This window comes from Leopardus geoffroyi, chromosome A3 (assembly GCF_018350155.1).
Source record: "Leopardus geoffroyi isolate Oge1 chromosome A3, O.geoffroyi_Oge1_pat1.0, whole genome shotgun sequence".
Taxonomy (NCBI): domain Eukaryota; kingdom Metazoa; phylum Chordata; class Mammalia; order Carnivora; family Felidae; genus Leopardus; species Leopardus geoffroyi.
This window is the reverse complement of record NC_059336.1, coordinates 16,132,887-16,153,409: the sequence shown is the minus strand read 5'-3', so window position 1 is coordinate 16,153,409 and position 20,523 is coordinate 16,132,887. Positions and strand designations below refer to the sequence as shown.

The 20,523-nt window shown below is 42.3% G+C and overlaps 1 protein-coding gene across 3 annotated transcripts in view; it reads left to right on the top strand.

Annotated features, from left to right (window-relative positions):
- The first annotated feature begins 211 nt into the window (after nt 1-211).
- The window catches only part of PKIG (cAMP-dependent protein kinase inhibitor gamma), a 99,224-nt gene continuing 78,912 nt past the window's right edge, over nt 212-20,523 (top strand). Inside the window, exons 1-3 of one of the 3 annotated variants that reach the window (XM_045444491.1) lie at nt 212-281; nt 736-769; nt 1,631-1,808. The gene's annotated coding sequence lies outside the window, so the exon portion shown is untranslated. Of the gene's footprint in view, nt 282-735; nt 770-1,630; nt 1,809-5,511; nt 5,626-9,934; nt 9,998-20,523 lie in introns of those variants that run through there. The other 2 variants (XM_045444490.1, XM_045444493.1) reach the window with 2 other exon arrangements.

The window sequence follows — 20,523 nt, the reverse complement described above, 5'->3', positions numbered from 1 at the left end:
GCCGTATACGGGAGGCGGGGCTAAACCGAACCAGAGGGGAGGGAGGAGGCGGGGCTAACCTGACCCGTCGCTGAGGGAGGAGGCGGGGCTAACCCGGCCGGCGGTGAGGGAGGAGGCGGGGCTAAACCGGCCTGGAGCTAAGGGAGAAGGCGGGGTTAACGCCGCCTGGCGCTGAGGTGGGAGATGGGGCGAAAGCGGCCCAGAGCGGCAGGAGGTGTGAAGGCTTTATTCCTTCACCTCACTTGTATTCACAGGGAGCCCGTTATGTGTCGAGATCTGAGGTACAAAAACACACAGGAATTTATGGCCTGACACCGAACATAAATGCACCGTGACACACGGTGATGAGTACTATGAAGGAGTAGTATGAGGGAATGTCCTTTCAATAAAAGCTTATTTATTAACGCTTACTATGTGAGGGGAGAATGATGTGGTTGGGGGTGTGTTTTAATCCGTTAAAATTACACACACTGGAAGGGTGTTCTGAGGAATTTGTATTTAATCTGAGAACCGAAAGATGAGTCCAAGCTAATCGGGGAAAGATGAGTGTTGTTTCTTAAAATGCGGAATCTATATACCACTTGGGGTAAATGGGAGGGTCTTGGGTGCATGAACACATTAGGTAACGCTGAAAAAGGCAGAGTGAGCAAGTCCGGTTTCAAACCAAAGAGGAAATTTCGTTCGCCGCTAGTACCTAACAGGTTTCTAACATTCGCTTGCCTCCATTTTTGACAGAGCGAAGGCTTCGTTTTCCAGGTCTCTCCAAAAGGTAAGCCCATCTCCAGGTAAGGAACGTTGTTTTGTTTTAGGATCAGTGTGTGTGCTTGCAGAAATCCGTTCATTTGTAGCAAGCCGTGTTCCCGAACCCCAAGTTGGGCTGCCCGTGGCTCCAAAGGCCAATACTCAAAAGGTGAGTTTTGCTTGGAAAGGAATATGAATTTTATTCAGGAGGCTGGCCACCTGAGGAGAAGGCAGACTCTTCTCCAAATGCCGACTCCGCCGAGGTTTCTGCCTGGCCCAGGGATTTTTCAAGGGATTCAGGGCAGGTCATCAGTACAGGGAATGCAGTGGTCCCAACATTTCTCGATTATGTGCAGACTTGCTCGTGCCAGCTAGAGACGTTATCACTGCTCTGGGAGATTGTGCAAGGGGGTCTGGTTCCTTAGTGCCTGGGGATTGCCGCAATGGGGTCTGGTTTCTGTTTCGTGACTTGCAGAAGTGCTGTCCTTTCTAGAAAGAGTGCATGATCTCTATACCAAAAAAGGTGAGTCAGCCAATCAGTGGGACTGAGGGTGTTTGCTGAAGTTTAGATTACTAGGTTGGCCACACAGGCCGAGGCCGCTTCAGCAACGCTGGTTGTCCATTTAAGAAGTGATGTAAATTTTGCTGGGTAAATTTAAGTTAAAACTGGGAGTCTATTTTAAGAAAAAAAATTGGGAACTGTTTCACTTATATATATAACAGTGCAGGTGGTATGCAGATATGGCAACAACGATGAGAGGAGAGTGTCATACAAATGACTAAGTAGGGGAACATTTACCTGGGAATATAAGAACCTGTAGAGTTTGGCATCCTAAAATATTTAGATTGGAAGAAGCCTTAGAAATATCTGAATCTGTTTTTTTTACAGAAATGGAAAAAGGCTCAAAGTGAAATGGTTTACCCAAGGCCACAGAAAAGGTTGATGGCAGAGGAAGGAGAATTACTTAAGCTTTCCTAATTCCTACCTGAGCTCTTCACCCGACCCCCACCCTTACCACTCAATACCTGCCCAAGTGGAGTTGCCTCATGGTCACTGAACCTTTCAGGTAACCCTTAAATCCTTACTTCTTCCTGTTCGGGTACTGCTGGACTGGCCTAAAGAAAGCGAAGACTGTAATGAAGTCCGTGATCAAATCCCCTCAGGGACATACCTATACTCAAAAAAATACCAGATTTATTTAGCATGTACAGCAAAGGAGAATTCACATCAGAGAAAACATGAGGTATCTCTCTAAGAGGGAATTGGGAAGAGCTTATTGTAGGATTTGGGTTTGTGCTGCGTATCTGTAAGGAGGGTTTTTGTTTTTTTTTTTTTTTTAATTTTTTTTTTTCAACGTTTATTTATTTTTGGGACAGAGAGAGACAGAGCATGAACGGGGGAGGGGCAGAGAGAGAGGGAGACACAGAATCGGAAACAGGCTCCAGGCTCTGAGCCATCAGCCCAGAGCCCGACGCAGGGCTCGAACTCACGGACCGCGAGATCGTGACCTGGCTGAAGTCGGACGCTTAACCGACTGCGCCACCCAGGCGCCCCTGTAAGGAGGGTTTAAGCAAGTGGGGAACAGTTTTGAATTGGATACAGTTGAGAAGCAGGGGCCATTGGATGGTTAGGTATCTCATTGGTTTACCCAGGAGGTGGGAGGATTAGAGCAGAGCCAGGGTTATGATTGAGAAGGAAGCAGGACCCACTTGTGGTAGAAGAGGAGAATATTGTCATATTTGTGATTCCACAGCGGCCTTGTCTGCTATTTGTTTACATTCTGTGAGCGCTGCTGTGTACATTCAGCGAGGAACACCGGGTCTACCTGGCAGCTGAAGACTTTTCATTTTCTCATCTGCCCAACTGTGGGATCTTGCCAGTCTCTCAGTGTTTCTGACCCTAGTGATTAAGTGTACCTCATCTAGGTGGCAAACATGGGGAAAGCCGATCATCTGCTCCAATTTCCCACGTCATGCAGGAACCCCTCGCATTTCCTCTAGGTTGGGGAGCTCATTGCTGCCCTAAGGCAGCCCCTCCTGTCTTTACATGTTGATTGTCAAAACTAGGTTGTTTTTTCCCTTGTAAGGGAGGAAGTTTTTCCTCTACCCTCTGGATTCACTGATTGGGCGGGGGAGGCCTGGAGGTTTGTATACCATTCTGACAAAGGATAATACATTTTAAATTTGTAGAGAAGTTCTAACACAATGAAAAGCAGTTTAGGCTATTAGGGAGGTAAAGCGGGAGAAATTAGTGGAAGGATTGTTTTAGTAAGGTTTATTATGTAGATCCCTCTCTTGATAAAAGTCCAGAGTTATCTCCTGTTTAACTTCTGCTCTTCCTGATGGAGAGGGTGGGGGTAACATCTTCACAAAGGGAAATTCATAAGGATGAGGGCAGAGAGCTTTTCTGTGTCTACTTCTCAGTTGTTTTCGGCTTGAAATAATTCTTATTTCAAAGTGGCATGTTCTGGGGTGGCATATTCTAGTCCCACACATTCTTATATATTGTTCGAAAAGATACTATGGGTATACTTGGTTTTTAAAAATACTGCATAAAAGTACAGTGAAAATGTATTACCTTACCCCCTCACCTCCCAGATCTCTTTCCAGAGTGTATAGATGCATATGCCATGATTATATGTATTATCTATCATTCCCTTTTTACACATGGTAGCATTCCAACCACATAGTGGTGCATATTGCTTTTTTCACTTAACTTATTCATTTATTCAGTAAATATTTACCATGCTTTTACTATGTGCCAGGCAGTTCCCAGTGATGAGAAAACAGCAGGGAACAAAACAAAATGCCTGCCTTTTAAAGAGCTTATGCTGTAGTAAAAAGAGACAAGTAATAAACAAATATAGGGGTGCCTGGGTGGCTCAGTTGGTTAAGTGTCTGACATCGGCTCAGGTCATGACCTCAGGGTTCGTGGGTTCGAGCCCCGCGTGGGGCTCTGTGCTGACGGCTCAGAGCCTGGAACCTGCTTTGGATTCAGTGTCTCCCTCTCTCTCTGCCCCTCCCCTGCCTGTGCTCTGTCTCACTCTCTCTCAAAAATAAATAAATATAAAAATATATATGTATTTTTAAATAAACAAATAGAAAATGTCAGATACTGACAAGAGCTGGGAAGAAAAATAATAAAACAGGCAAGGAGAACACAAGAGTTGGTGGGGGTCTGTATTTTAAATAGTCAGGGCAGGTGTTTTTGAACATCTGACATTTGAACAGAGATACTAAAGAAATGAGGAAGCAAACCGCAGAGGAAGAGTGGTCCCGACATGGAATAGCAAGAGGAAAGGCCGTGAAACAGAAGCATGTGTTAAGTAACAAAATTCAACCCAGTAAATTTGAAGATGTAGTTGGTTTTTTTAAGTGATTCATCAATTGAGTGTTACTCCTCTAGCAAGTAGAGAGGCACTCCTTGAAGTTCTACAAAATGGAAGCTTTTACAGAAGGAGAGTGGGGTCAGAAAAGTTATTAGAAGAAAAGGATTGTCGTAGACAAAGCCACTTTCTAGGGGAAAAGCAAGTTGTCTTATGCAGATTACCTCATCCTTCTTTGGGGTGTGGAGAGGGACCAGGTGGCAGACTCTTTGGTGAGGATTAAAAAATTCCTGGCTGACTGGCTAAGACTACATGCCTGGGGGAGGTTGAAACTGCAATTAGACTACATATTGAGCACACGTTTGGGAATTCTGTCTAAGCGACACCCTTTTGGGCCTGTGTGTGTGTGTGTGTGTGTGTGTGTGTGTGTGTGTGTGTGTGTGTTTAAAAACATGATTTACTTAAAAACAAGGCCAATGTGGCTGGAGCATGAACAAGAGGGGAAATGGTGAGAGATGAAGCTGAGCATGGTGAACAATTCCGGATTTTATTCCAAATATGATGGGAAGGTTGTTGAAAGGTTTTGAACAGGGGAAGGACATGATCATGTTTACATTTTAAAAAGGACATTTTGGCTTCAGTGTGGAGAATAGACTGGGGCAAGGTTGGTAAGTTGGAAGTAATAGTAGATACAAAGACAGGACTAGTTTGGAGACCATTGGTGTAAGCAGAGGTTGAAGACAGGTCTTTATCTAGACTTTATTTACGTCTTTATTTCGGTCTCTCTTAATTCTTGCTGTAGAAATTCATTTTATGGGTGCATCTACTGATGGACATTTAGACTGGTGTCAACCGGTTTGCTTTTACAAACAGTGGAGCAATGAATATCCGTTGTGCCCATGTTTCAGTATATTTGCAGGGTTATTTCAAGAAATATAATTGCTGATCAGAAGCTAAATTTGCCATATTAAAATGCAATCTGATGATCTAATTCTCACCTTGAGCCCAAAGAAACAAGTTTATTCATTCTTTGCCACACCACCCCTTCTGAGATTAAAGGGAAACGCATCTGCCACTCCTCCCACATCAGTTTTCTCGTCTTTAAATATTCCCAGTCTAGCAAGCTTCCGCCTATGGCCCCGTTCTCTCCTCCAACTGTCCCCGTATCTGGTTACAGAGAGATAAACCGAGGCAAAGGCGGGATCCGAGGTACAAGTCCCCACCCCTCCCCCGTTTTACTGTTGCCCTTTCCCTCAGCATTTCTTTCCTTTCCCTTTCTCCTGGGGCCTAGTTTCAGGCTGCCAAACCCCACCCTGGTCCCTCACGGCTCAGGACCCCAACTCCCACTCTCTTTCCCTCCTCTGGCGGCTCTGGGGCCGCGGAAGGGGACGCGAACCGTCCCGGTCCCTTCCGAGCCGCCGTAGCGCCCGCCGCGGGAGTTCGGCAGCTCCGGTCGCCAAGGCAACGCGCTCCGCTGCGCGCTGCGGGCGCCAAGCAGCCCGGCGGAGGCGCAGCGGGCCGGCGGCGGCCCCGGCTCAGCGAGGCGGCGGGACTGCAGGTGAGCAGGGCCGGGCGGGCAGTCGCGACCCAAACACGCCGCTTCGGCGTCGACTCGTCGCAGCAGACCTGGGGCTGGAGCGCGGGGGGCCCCCGGGAAGGAGGCTGGGGCCAGACCTTAATCCCCTGCGCCGCGCCCGGGCGGCACCCCCTCCTGCCCTGCAACCCCACTTGGCGCTGGCTTGGAGTGCGCTTTTGGCTGTTTACTGTATTTTGGGCCCATTGCTCCTCCTGACCTGCAAGTTTCTGAGAAAAAGAAAACCCCTCTTATTTGGGTGTTGGGGAATAACTCAAAACTGCGGAAAATGTGTGTCAGTGCGACTCTCCTGGGGCCAGAGAGGATTGACTTCATTGTACATCAGTTTTCCCATCTGCAAAATGGGCATAATAATAGCTGTCTTATAAGGCAAACTAAATTTATATTTAAAACCCTTGCAGGTAAGTTCTCAATATCTTGGAGCTTTTATCAGTGCTACTACTACAAGGAAGTCCATCACTGAGCATGTATTGTGTGCCGGGGCCTGGGCTGATCGCCACGCCACGGGTGGAGTGAATGAGACGTCTTGTCCTCAGGGAACTCCACGGTTTTACCGTATAAACAGGAATGCATTGTGATTCAAGCTATGGTTTTGGACATACAGGGGACCGTGAATGCCTAGAGAAGGCAGTTAACTTAGATTTCAGGAAATGAGGCTAGGGAAGGTGGTCAAAGAAGATGACTTCCAAAATGAGACATGAAGGCTGCCTTTGTATTGGCCAGATGAGCATTGTGAAGCGCACAAGGTTCTAGGCAGAGAGAGCTGCATGTGCAAAGCCCCAGAGCTAGAGTGCAGCCTTTTTGGGCATCTGCAAGGATTTCATAGGCTGGCTAGAGACAGATTCCAAGAAGTGGAAGTGGTCTGGCTAGATGATGTTTGAGAGAAAAGCAGGTGCTGCTTCAGAAAGACTTTCCTTGTATCTCCTTTGTAACTTCTGAAGAATTTGGATTTTAGCTTGGGGGCATTGGGGAGCCATCAAAGGATTTTAAGCATGCAGTAAGTGTGTGTTGTATGTTGCATGTGTTTGATCAGAGGTATGGTTTCAGAAAGATGGGGGGGAGTTGTGCTCCTTCTCGGTCTTCGTTCCTCTTATCTGTTTTTCACATTGCAGCCATTCATTTATGGCAATTCAAAGAATATTTATCAAGCGTCTGTTATGCACTAGGCATTGTGGGGGCAGTAAGGACTCAGATTCCTGCCCTCACAGCATGCATTCCAAACATGTTCCAAGGTACACTTATGGGGTATAGTACATGAATCCAGTACAACTGGAAACTTAACATTGGAAGAGAAACATCAAGAGAGATTTGAAAAAAAGAAAGAAAGAAAGGCCTAGATCATTTGAGGCCACTGTGTTGTACACTCTTGGAAGAAGGGTTCATTTAGACTATACTAGGAAGGAATGGCCAGAGAAGTAGAAGGAAAACAGGAGAATGCAGTCATGAAAGCCAAAGGAGAGGTTAATTTTGCAGAATCCTGCTTAGGTTTCAAGTAAGATAAGTTAAACATTAAAATGTGTCCTTCGGATGAATAAATATAGAGGTCACTGGGGACCTAATTGAGCAGATTTGGTGAAATGTTGGGGGTGGAATCTAGAATATCGGCAGCTTCCAAAGGTTCAATGTAATATATCAGTGGGATGAGGAGAGAGTGGGATGTGAGAAAATAAAGACAAAGTGTAGGCAGCTCACAGAGTTTGGCTGTGAAGGGAGAGAGGGGAGAGAGAGAAGGCTGGAGAGCGATTGGGGAATAAGGTGAAGTTTTAAGCATGAGAGAGACGTGAGCAGATTTAAATGCTGATGGCAAAGAGCCAAGTACTGAGGAGAGAGGCTGAGAAAATACAGGAGATGAAAGGGGAAGCGGATGGCACTACTTTCCCAAAAAGGTAAGAGTGGATAACATCCACAGCACAGATCTTTACGAGGAGTCTGACAGCTTCTACTTTTTTGAAGAAGTGAAAAGCAAGGCAGTTGCTGACAAGGAGTATGTCAGTGTAATTCAACAACAACAAAAAATAAAAGGCATAGTGTGGAGTGAGTTATATTTTCATTATTGTCCTGTGTTAGACATTTATTGAACTAGTAAGTGTTGAGCACTTTTCATGCACTAGCCTCAATTAATGATGTAATCTTGAGAACAATCCTGTGAGATAGCCTTTATTATGATTCCCAGTCTGTGGATGAGGAAATTGAGGTAAAATGCTTCCCCAAGGTCATACAGGATTTGAATCCAGGTCTGCCTGAGGCCAGAGCTTTTACTCTTTTTTTTTTTTTTTTTTTTTTTTGAAAGAGAGCCAAGGGAGCAGGGGAGAGGGAGAAAGAATCTCAAGCAGGCTCCACGCTCAGCACAGAATCCTACACAGGGCTGGATCCTACCACCCTAGGATCATGATCAGAGCCAAAATCAAGAGTCAGATGCTCAACGGGACTGAGCCACCTAGAGCTTTTGCTCTTAGTCACTATGCAGACAGTATGACTGTCTACCTACATATGATACGATGACCTACTGAGAAGATTCAAGAGAATTAAGTAAAAATAATTAGGTATAATAAGGTTAAGTGAACAAGCAGGTATAACAGACAAAAAGCAATAGCTTTATGCAAGCAGTAATAGTCAGAAAATGAAATTGTAGGAGAGATGAAAATAACAACATGAAAAATAATATACCTAGGAACAAACTTTCAAATAAATGGGCCCAGGCTGGCCTCATAGAACAAGAGTGGCTAGAGGGGAGGAGGAGGAGGCTAGGTACAGGATGGATGTTTGGATAAGAAGGAGGTATTTTTCCTTTGGAAAATATTGATACTGATACCAGAAACCGGGCATGTAAAAAACAAAGCAGATGCCTATTGTAAGACATATTGAGAACATATGCAAGATGTTGACTGTGATGTTTTTATAATGTTGAAAACAGACTGGTTAAATTATGGTGCAGTCCTGTGATATGTACTATTAGCATTAGAAAAGAATGAGGTGAGGGGCACCTGGGTAGCTCAGTTCACTGAGCATCCAACTTTGGCTTAGGTCGTGGTCTTGAGGTTTGTGAGTTCCAGCCCAGCTTAGGGCTCGCTGCTGTCAGCATGGAGCCCACTTCAGACCCTCTGTCCCCTTCTCTCTCTCTCCCTCCCTTGTGCATGCTCTTTCAAAAATGAACAAATATTAAAAAAAAAAAAAAAAGAATGAGGTGGGAGCTATATATATAAGAAAGATGTTTGCATCATATGGTTAGGTGTGAAAAGTGCATTACAGTACAGTGTGTTCCTATTTTTGCTTTTTTAAGTGTATACATACAAATCTATAGGAAAAATGTCTAGAAAGAGTAGTTCTTTTTAAAATTTTTTTTATTTTAATTATGGCAAAATACCCATAACATAAAATTTACCATCTTAAACATTTTAAGCATATAGCTCAGAGTGCTAAGGATATGCACATTGTTATGCAACAAATCTCCAGAATTCTTTCATCTTGTAAAACTGAAACTCTTTATCTATTGAACAATTTCCCCTTTTCCCCCTTTCCCCCTTCCCTCAGCACCCCCCCCCCCCACAACCACCCTTCTCCTTCCTGTATCTATGAATTTGACTGCTCTAGATACTTGATATAAATGGAATTGTACAATATTTGTCTTTTTGTGACTGACTTATTTCGGTTAGCATAATGTCCTCAAAGCTCATCCATGTTGTAGCCTGTGTCAGATTTCCTTCCTTTTTAAGGCTGAATAATATATATTTTTAAAAGTTTATTATTTTATGAGAGAGAGAGAGCATACGCATGGATGGCGGGGTAGGGAGGTGCTGAGAGAGAGGGAGACAGCAGGCCTCACATTGTCAGTGCAGAGCCCAATGTGGGGCTGGGGCTTGAGCCCACGGGTGAGATCATGACCTGAGCCGAAATCAAGAGTAAGACACTTAATCTACTGAGCCACCCAGGTGCCCCTGAATAATATTTTATTGTATGTATACGTACACGTTGTGTGTACATAGTATGTATAAATATTATGTTTATCCATTCCACACATGGGCACTTGGGTTGCTTCCACCTTCTGGCTATTGTCAGTAATGGTGCTATGAATATGAGTGTAATAGAGAGGTTTTTTATGTCCATGTCAGGAGATCATGGGGAGACTTTTGTTCCTTATTGCCTTATTTATTTATTTTTTTATGAGCATGACTTGTTTTATAATCAGAAAAAGCAATAAGGATATGTCCTATTTGGGGAGATGGGGGAGTAAAGGTTAAAAAAAGGCCTGATCTCGGGCAGTGGCGGCAGGAATGGAATGGAGAGGGCAGATTTGAGAGACACCTCAGGAGAATTAACCGGACTTGACCACTAAAAGGTAAGGGAGAGGAGAGTGGAAGACTCGCCCCACCAGTGATGACAAGGGACATCAGTCCTAGAGGGGCTTAGACTAGGGGAAAAGGGAGGATGTAAGGCTGGAGAGCCACCTGAACCTTTGTTCAGGAATTTGGACTTTTTCCTGAAAGCAGAGGGAAGCCATTGAAAGGAAGGGAAATGACTTAATCAGAATTGTGTTATAGAATGATCACCCTGATTCCCTTCAACCCATTCTGCAAGCTGAAGCAAGATGGGGCCAAGTTTCCCTTTGTGTTACTTAGGCTTGAACCTCTGCTAATTTCCTTTTATTTGAGATGAAGTATTAGGGCTGAAAGATACATATCTGCTCTTGAAAAGCACCTGGAATATTTCAAACAAAGTGCTATTTAGATTACATTGATTTCTAATTGTATTCAGTTTTATCTCAACCCCACAGTCTCCTGTAAATTTACTTTCTACCTTTAGTAGGGGAAGTATGAATAATTGAGGAAGTAAACAAGATATATAAACAACTCAAGTTTGAGAACTTCAGTTTATTGTTAATAAATTTTGACACTTTCCTTTTGGGAGAAAAGGGCCAATGTACAGTAAACACTGTCATATTAAGGAGATATTACAAAACAAAAATTTGGGGAAGTTCTAAGAGACTCAGCCCATCCTGTTTCTTTTCTTTTCTTTTTTTTTTTTTAAACGTTTATTCATTTTTGAGAGAGAGAGAGAGATGGAGTGTCAGTGGGGGAGGGGCAGAGAGAGAGGGAGACACAGAATCCGAAGCAGGCTCCGGGCTCTGAGCTGTCAGCACAGAACCTGACGCAGGGCTCGGACTCACTAATTGTAAGACCATGACCTGAGCTGAAGTCCGATGCCCACCCGACTGAGCCACCCAGGCGCCCCTACCTGTTTCTAACCCAACAAAACTACAATCTCTGTCTGCTTCCATACCATCGCAGAGAGAGAGAGAACTAACTATTATGATAACATATGTAAGAGTTTTGCAGTTTATAAGGGCTGAATTTCCGAAAGATGTGAATCCATGATCTCATTTCATTCCTCCTAAAAATTGTGTGAGGCAAGGATTATCATTATCATTCCCATTTTTAGATGAGAAAATTGAAGATCAGAGTATTCAAGAGTATTCCAGAGTCCTATATCTACTAAACTCTGGAGTTTGAATCTAGATTTTATTTTCTTTTTATATTATAGCTTTTTAATATGGAAAATTTTAAACATATACGAAAGTACAAAGAATAGTATGATAAATATCTATATCCCATACCCCATATATCCCATACCATGGGTATATACCCATACCCCAGCTTCAATAGTTACCAAGATACGGTCAGTTTTATTCTATCTATACCCCCTACTCCCTCTCCACCTTGGATCTTTTTTTTCCATTCTGGATTATTCTAAAGCATATCTTAGACGACGGATCATCTTATCTGTAAATGCTTCAGTATGTATCTAAGAGATAAGGACTTTTTCTCTCTTGCCCCCTTTTCCCTGTAATCATATACCATTATCATCATACCTGAAAAACAAACAGTAGTAATTCCTAAAAAACACCTAGTATTTATTTGGTATTCAGTTTCCTCAGCTGTCTCATAAATGTCTTTTACAATTGATTAAATTGGGATCCAAACAGGATCCACCTATTACATCTGGTCGATTGTCTCTTAAGTCTTTTCATTTATAGCAATCTCCTCCTCTTTCTCCCCCCCCCCCCATTCCCCTTGCTTTTATTTGTTGAAAAAGTAGGTCATTTGTCTTATACAACTTACCACATTCTTGATTTGGTTGGTTGCATCCCTTTAATGTGTCCCTCTCTTCCCTTAATTTTTTTGGCCATTATACTTTATAGGTGGTGCCATGCATCTCATCATGTGCACAAATGAGGGACAGGAGAGAGACAGAGAGAGAGAGAGAGAGAATATGAATCTTAAGCAGGCTCCATGCTCAGCACAAAGCCCCACACAAGGCTCCATCCCACAATCCTGGGATCAAGACCTGAGCCGAAATCAAGAGTCAACCACTCAGCCAACTGAGGCACCCAGGCGCCCCTCCCTGGATGTGATTTTAAGATTGATCATGGGGTTCAGATGTTGTTAGCATGGTCCATCCATTATAAGTTTCTCATTAGTCTTTCACAGAATGATTTTAGCAGCTCTTAATGATCATTGCTCAGATCTAGAATTTCTTTAGAGTTTGGAAAATGAATCTAGGTTTTCTAATACCAGGTCATGTACTCTGTTAAATCCCACTGTCTCCATATTAAAGGAATGTTTTGTCCTGTATTCTCTGCTGTGATAGATGGAGAAAAATCTCTCAATTAATGATTCAGCTTAACATATATTTTTAAAAAATAGAGCCCATATGCTGTGTCTAATACTGGTTGCTCACAACATTGTTTTCTTAGGTTGGTCTTGTGTATTGGCAAAACCACACAGTGGAAAGGCTGCTTATGTCAGTGTTTTTCAAACTACACATTGTTATTATACATTAGTATGTTAAAGAATTATTTGGGGGAGAAGTTCCAGCATTTTTTTTTTTTTTCAACGTCTATTTATTTTTGGGACAGAGAGAGACAGAGCACGAACGGGGCAGGGGCAGAGAGAGAGGGAGACACAGAATCGGAAACAGGCTCCAGGCTCTGAGCCATCAGCCCAGAGCCCGACGCGGGGCTGGAACTCACGGACCGCGAGATCGTGACCTGGCTGAAGTCGGACGCTTAACCGACTGCGCCACCCAGGCGCCCCTCCAGCATTTTTTTTAAATAAAAAATTAGAATAGAAATAACGGAAAAAAAGTGCATCTCATGTAAGAAGAATAAGCTTTGGTTTGTAAAACTTTTGTTTCAGCTCTTTCTGTGTATATCTGGAAGCCATAATATAGAATGCATTTCTTTCTTTTTTTTTTTAATGTTTATTTATTTTCGAGAGAGAGAGAGGGAGAGAGCGAGTAGGAGAGGGACAGAGAGAGGGAAACACAGAATCTGAAGCAGGCTCCAGGTTCGGAGCTGTCAGCACAAATTCTCGAACCACGAGATCATGACCTGAGCCGAAGTTGGAGGCTCAACCAACTGAGCCACTCAGGCACCCCTAGAATGCATTTCTTATTGAGGTCTTGGCCAAAACCAAATTGTCCCAGTGTTCAGATGACCACCCTGAAATATAGCAACTTTTTAAATTTTGTCTTTGAATGTTTATTTATTTTTGACAGAGAGAGAGAGAGACAGAGCATGAGCAGGGGAGGGACAGAGAGAGAGGGAAACAGAATGGGAAGCAGGCTTCAGGCTCTGAGCTGTCAGCACAGAGCCCAACTCAGGGCTCGAACTCACAGACCGGGAGATCATGACCCTGAGTGGAAGTCAGACGCTCAACCGACTGAGCCATCCAGGCGCCCCTGAAATATAGCAACTTTTTTAGTCAAGGATTCAATTATGTTCAAATGTACTATTTATCAAATAGTACAGTATATTGATCCATTTTAGAATTTCCTTTAAAGGCTTTTTTGGGTGACTGCCAGTTAACCAAAATTGCATTACCCCAGTGACCTAATCTTCTAGTATTCAAGTAGAAGAAATGTGAACTCTTCAGGGATTTGTTTTTGATTCTCTTTTACCCTTGAGGATGATGTAGATGACTCCACTCAATACTGGTATCATTAAAAGTCAGGCTGGAGGAGTGCCTGGCTGGCTCAGTTGGTAGAGCGTGCAACTCTTGATCTCAGGGTTGTAAGTTTGAGCCCAATGTTGGGTGTAGAGATTAGTTAAAAATAAAACCTTAAAAAAAGAATAAAAGCCATGCTGGAACCTCAACAAGATGAATTGGTTGGGAAAGGGGAAAGACGTCAGGAGTGGACAGGTAGAGAAACAGACTCAGCCTGTTTGTTGGCTTCTGGGGCATGGGAACGGGGTAAGGCAGCCAGACCTCCCATGCACATGATGGTAAAACAGAGGTAGCCCTAATACTATTCAGGCTTCGATTGGAATTGGTTTAGGACATGGGAAGATGGGATATTTAGTGACACCAGTGATAAGCGATTAGAAAATGCAGATGTTGGACTATAGTATATAGTTAACATTTTAAAGCTGTGGAGACTGAGATTCAGAGAGTCAGTTGTTCAGAATCAGCCAGTAAGTGGGGGAGCAAAATTTTAAGGGTTTACCAAATCCTGGAAATATTCTGAATAAATGTATGATGCTGAATAAGTTCCTTAATAATAGGATCTACTGCATAGAATTGTTATAAGGATTAAATATATAGTTAAAACACTGAGCACAGTAAGTAGTAAAAGCACTTAGCACAGCCTTCCTATGAGAACCACTCAGTAAATATTATCTATTACTTCTTTTTAAAATAATGAATGTATTTTACTTTATGTCTTTTTTTTTTTTTTTTTTTAAGAGAGTGCAAGCAGAGGAGAGGGATAGAGGGAGAGAGAGAGACTTGTGAGCAGGCTCCACGCTCAGCCCTGGGATCATGACCTGAGCCAAAATCAAGAGTTGGATGCTCCTCTGACTTCGGCTGAGGTCATGATCTCACAGTCTGAGTTTGAGCCCTGCGTCAGGCTCTGTGCTTACAGTTCAGAGCCTGGAGCCTGCTTCAGATTCTATGTTTCCCTCCCTCTCTGCCCTTCTCCAGCTCATGCTCTGTCTTTCTCTCTCTCAAAAATAAATAAACATAAAAAAAAGTTGGACGCTCAACCGACTGAGCCACCCAGGCGCCCCACTTTATGTCTGCTTTTAACCTCTCCTTATTCCAGAAATGATTAAAGCTGTATTACAAGATTCTTTTTTATTACTGTTGAGATGTAATCGATATTTATCATTGTATTAGTTTTAGGTATACAACAAAATGACTTGATATATGTAATATTATGAAATGATTACCACAATAAATTTAATAAACATCCACCCTCAAAAAAGCAGGGAGGAGGCACCTGAGTGGCTCAGTCCGTTAAGCATCTGACTTTTGATTTTGGCTCAGGTATCTCTCTCTCAAAAATAAATAAATTAATTAATTAATTTAGTTAATATCCATGAACACACATAGTTACAAATTTTTGTTTTGTTTTGTTTTTCTTGTGATGAGAATTTTTAAGGTTTACTCTTTTCACAACTTTCAAACATACAATACATTTGACATTGGTCTTATATTGTTAACTATATCTAGTTAACTATAGTCACTGTGCTGTACATTAATTACATTTCCAGGATTTATTTATCTTATAACTGGAAGTTTGTACTTTGACTGCCTTTACCTGTTTTGCCATCCCCACCCCCATCTCTGGCAACCACCAATCTGTTCTCCTATCAATGGTTGTTTTTTTGTTTTTTTTTTTAAGATTCCATATATAAGTGAGATCATAGTATTTGTTTTTCTCTGACTTATTTCACTTAGCATTATGCCCTCAAGTTCCATCCATGTTGTTGGAAATGGCAGGATTTCCTTCTTTTTCATAGTTGGATAATATTGCATTGTGTATATATACCACATTTTCTTTATCCATTCTTCTGTCAATGGACACTTAGGTTGTTTCTATGTCTTGGGTATTGTAAATAATGCTGCAGTGAACTTGGAGGTGCAAATATCTTTTCACAATAGAGATTTCATTTCCTTCATATCAATACCCAGAAGTGGAATTGCTGGATCATAGGGTAGGTCTATTTTTAATTTTGTGAGGCACCTCGATAGTGTTCCCATAGTGTCTACCAACTTACGTTCCCACCAACAGTGTAAAGGTTTTCCTTTTCTCCACATTTTTGCTAGGATTTGTTATCTGTTGTCATTTTGAGAAAAGCCGTCCTAACAGACATGAGGTGATACCTCATGGGTTTTGATTTGCATTTCCCTGACGTTTAGTGATGTTGAGTACCTTTTCATGTACCTTTTGGCCATTTGTATGTCTCCTTTGGAAAAAAAAGTCTATTCAGATCCTCTGCACATTTTTTAAGTGGATTGTTTGGTTTTTTCCTATTCAGTTGTGTGAGTTTTTTGTATAATTTGGATATCAACCCTTTATAAGGGGGTCTGGGTGGCTCAGTTGTTAAGCATCTGACTTTGGCTCAGGTCACGATCTCCTGATTCGTGAGTTCAAGACCCATATCTGGGTGAGCTAGAGCCCCGCTTCAGGTAAAACATGAGCCCCACTTTGAGTGAGCCCCGCTTCTCTCTCTTCTCTCTGCCCCTCATGGGATTCTCTCTCTCTCTCTCTCTGCTCCTTTCTCAGTTGCACCCTCTCTCTCTCTCTCTCAAGACAAAAACAAAAACGAAAAATCCTTTATCAGATATGTGATTTGCAAATGTTTTTTCCTATTCTGTAGGTTGCCTTTTAGTTTTGTTGATGGTTTCCTTTGCTGTGAAGAAGCTTTTTAGTTTGATATAGTCCCACATGTTTAATTTTGCTTTTGGTGTCAAATTCAAAAAATCATAGCCAAGACTGATGTCAAGGAGCTTACTGCCTATATTTTCTTCTAGTTTTATGGTTTAGGTCTTATGTTCAAGTCTTTGATCCATTTTGGGTTGATTCTTGTGTGCGGTGTTAAGTGGCCCAGTTTTGTTTTTTTTTTTCCAACGTTTATTTATTTTTGGGACAGAGAGAGACAGAGCATGAACAGGGGAGGGGCAGAGAGAGAGGGAGACACAGAATCGGAAACAGGCTCCAGGCTCTGAGCCGTCAGCCCAGAGCCCGACGCGGGGCTCGAACTCACGGACCGCGAGATCGTGACCTGGCTGAAGTCGGATGCTTAACCGACTGCGCCACCCAGGCGCCCCAAAGTGGCCCAGTTTTATTCTTCTACATGTGCTGCCCAGTTTTCCCAACACCATTTACTAAAGAAACCATCCTTTCCCCATTGTGTATTCTTAGCTCCTTGTCATAAATGAATTGACTGTACATGTGTGGGTTTATTTCTGGGCTCTCTATTCTCTTCTGTTGATCTGTGTGTTTATTATTTCTGAAATATGTCTCACAATGTAAAATAGGTAAGACTTCTGTACCTCCTGCTCCATTTCATTTTTCAGCCACTGCCTTTGCTTCTGTGTGGACTGCTGGCACTTCCTTCTTGCTGAAAAAATGGCACTCTCCTTTGGTTTAGGACAACTAATAGCTACAAGGTATTAGGGAGAAACTAGAGCCTAGTTGGGATGCCTCTGAAAATGGTAGGATTTGGGGAAATACACAGGCAGGTGATCAGTAACTTTCAAACAGAAAAAGGGAACAAAATGTTTTATACCTAAAAGCCCTTGTTTTTAATTTTTATTTTTATCAAAGGAATAATAAAGACTTCTTACTTCTGTGCTATAAGATTCTCTATTTGAGGATTTTAACTGCTTGGAAAATGAGATAATCAGGGGCGCCTGGGTGGCTCAGTCTGTTAAGCGTCCGACTTCAGCTCAGGTCACAATCTCGCGGTCGGTGAGTTCGAGCCCTGCGTCGGGCTCTGGGCTGAGGGCTCAGAGCCTGGAGCCTGCTTCCAATTCTGTGTCTCCCTCTCTCTCTCTGCCCCTCCCCCGTTCATGCTCTGTCTCTCTCTGTCTCAAAAATAAATAAACGTTAAAAAAATTAAAAAAAAAAAAAAGAAAATGAGATAATCATAGATGTGTCGTTTAAAAATACAACTTTTAGGGGCACCTGGGTGGCTCAGTCTGTTAAGTGTTTGACTTCGGCTCAGGTCATGATCTTGCAGTTCATGAGTTCAAGCACCGCGTTGGGCTCTGTGCTGACAGCTCGGAGCCTGGAGCTTGCTTCAGATTCTGTGTCTCCCTCTCTCTCTCAAAAGTCTCTGCCCCTCCCCTGCTCACACTCTGTCTCTTGCTCAAAAAAATAAAAGCATTGAAAAAATTTTAAAAATGTATAACTTCTAAATTTTCATAAACAATTTAATTGTACATGAGGCAGATTTGGGTGCGGTTTTTTGAGTGATTTTCTGTGTACTTTTTGAGTGTACTTTTGAGACTAGACTGTGTTTCTATTTGAATATTTGTACCAAAGCTTAATATTTTCCTGTTTTCTGACTGTATTTTACTGCCTAATAAAATAAATACTGAGTGTATTATTTGAAATCCACTTATTTGAAACACACTACCTATATCCTTGTGATTTCTAAGTTAAAACCTGAGGCATTAGATCTTTTCAACTTAGTTTATTTTCTTATGGATAATCTATTAAAGCTGAAGGCATCATGGTTGAAAGTCACTGAAACTTAATTAAAATAATATTTCCAGGGAGAAGCTAACAAAATGGCATAGGGTTCCTGTGACCTCGGTGTCACTGTTCTAACCAACATTTGGGAAATGCCAGAGCTTGTGGGAATGCGAAGTTACACAGTGGAAAGAACAAGAACTTGGGTTTCAGGCAGATCAGGGTAACCTTGGGCAAAGTCTTTTAGTCACTTCCTTTATCTATGAAATGTCTCATGAGATCCTTTGAGAGTTAACTATTATAAAACCTGACCACTAGAAGGGACTTTGTAAATACGAGTTATCTTCTGTTCTCTCACTTTTATTTCCACAAACCTACCTACTGTGTGCTTCTCCTTACCCCCGAAAGGAAACTTGAAGGGGCGCCTGGGTGGTTCAGTCAGTTAAGCATCTGACTCTTGGTTTTGGCTCAGGTCATGACCTTGCAGTTTGTGAGATCAGTTCCGCATTGAGCTCTGCGCTGTCAGAGAGGAGCCTGCTTGGGATTCTCTTTCTCTCCCTCTTTGTCTGCCCATCCCCCACTCATTCTCCCTCTCTCTCTCTCTTTCTCAAAATAAATAAATAAACTTAATTTTTTTAGAAAAAGGAAAGTTGAAAAAGAATAGAAAAGTTGGTGGTTTCATCCTACCGTTCAACATCAGTTAAACATATGTAATTATATTGCTTTTTTGTGTGCACAAGGGTTAACATCAGTGGTTCTGATGATCTCTGCATGTTACACGTGGTCCATATGGCCATATTTTCCAGACCAAAAAACTGGGGCTTGTAGTTTGATGAATATAGTATGCTCAGAGGTTCAAGAAAACAGTATATATATATATTTATTTTATTTTATTTTTAAGTAACCTGGTGTGAGGCTTGAACTCACAACTCCGAGATCAAGTGTCGCATGCTCTACCAACTGAGCCAGCCAGGCACCCCTGGAGAATAGCATATTTTAAAATAACGCAGTCTTGGGGAAATCCTAGATGTGTTTTTATGTATCCTAAGGAAGCAATACAAAGTCATGGTGAGGAGGCATTGGAGTCCTTTGGACATGACTTCAAATCTTGGCCCAGGCACTTTCTACTTTTGTGCACAAGTTACTTAGCTTTTCTTCCTAAGCTTCAGCATTTCCTCATTTGTAAAATGGATATAACTAGCTCATGAGGATTGCATGAGCTAAAGGGCTCCGCACAAGGCCTGGCAGGTAGTTAAGTACTGGGCATATAAATGTTAATTGTTGTCATTATTATGAGGCCTTTGAAACATGTACATGTATTCAGTAATCTTTTTTTGCAAAAGCCTGTAGAAGAACAAAAGCTTCTTTTTTTTTAAAGATTTTTTTTTTTTTTTTTTTTTTTTTTAGAGAGAGAGTGCGAATGAACAGGGGAGAGGGAAAGGTGCAGAAATATTTTGATGCCCAACTTGGCATGCCCCTGGGGTCTGTAATAAGACCTGACTTATTTGCCTTTCTCACAGTATTTGAATAACTGTTAGCACCTATTCCATTGCCTTTAAGATAATCTCTTTGAAGAGTGTGCATGTTTTTGGCTCATATAACTTGTACTTGTTCCAGAGGTAAGACTGACTTCAACATTAACTTAATCCATTGCCAGGCTTCTTTCCCTCAGATTCTCTTGGTGGTGGCCTTCCCAGGTTGTTGGCTTCCTCTTTAGGCCAGCAGCAAAAGAGCTGTGGCGGTTCTGGGCCCCAGGTCCGTGTGTAGCACCCACCAAAGGAATTGAAAGATTCTCTCTTCCTCTGTTCTTCTAAGTGAAAAATTTTCTCAGAAGCCCCCAGTATACTAATCCTAAAATCTCATTGGCCTGTATTGGGTCATGTGCCCATTCTTGAACCATTTGCTGTCATCAAGGCAATGCAGTGCCTTTTGGCTTAGGCCTGGTTCTTGAACAAGTTATTTATGAGGGGGACGAAATTATCTTTAGGCCAATCAAGAACAGAATTGTGTTTCTGTTAGGATGTTTTTCTCTGAAGAGGAGGAATGGCCTCTGAATAGATTGGTTGGCTAGGAATTCTGTTGGCTGCTGATAACAGTGCTTTAAATAAGACAAATTAGGGGCACCTGGGTGGCTCAGTCGGTTAAGCGTCCGACTTCAGCTCAGGTCATGATCTCGTGGTCCGTGAGTTCAAGCCCCATATCGGGCTCTGTGCTGTCAGCTCAGAGCCTGGAGCCTGTTTCGGATTCTGTGTCTCCCTCTCTCTCTGACCCTCCCCCGTTCATGCTGTGTCTCTCTCTGTCTCAAAAATAAATAAATGTTAAAAAGACATTTAAAAATAAATAAATAAGACAAATTATTTTTCTTTCAAAAAAATTAAGTCC